We start from the raw sequence: 265 nt of genomic DNA, 5'->3' as shown, positions 1-265 counted from the left end.
AATCAGTACCATACGAAAACTAACGAGGATAAATATAATTCAACTGCGGCATCGCCACACGTGCCTCCGTAGGGCAGCACGGGTGAGTAGCCCTTAGAGGCACAGGGATCATTATTCCGCTTGGCAAAGCACCAGTGGATTAGTCGTCAAAAGGACAAGATACTACGTTCAATGAATAACTACGTGAGTATGTTCTTTCATTACATGTTATAACTTTGCTATATTTGTCCTTGCATATGTATATGTATTTTTTCCGGGTTCATCA

The sequence above is a fragment of the Penaeus monodon genome, chromosome 33 (assembly GCF_015228065.2).
Source record: "Penaeus monodon isolate SGIC_2016 chromosome 33, NSTDA_Pmon_1, whole genome shotgun sequence".
Lineage (NCBI taxonomy): Eukaryota > Metazoa > Arthropoda > Malacostraca > Decapoda > Penaeidae > Penaeus > Penaeus monodon.
This window is presented reverse-complemented; position numbering follows the sequence as displayed.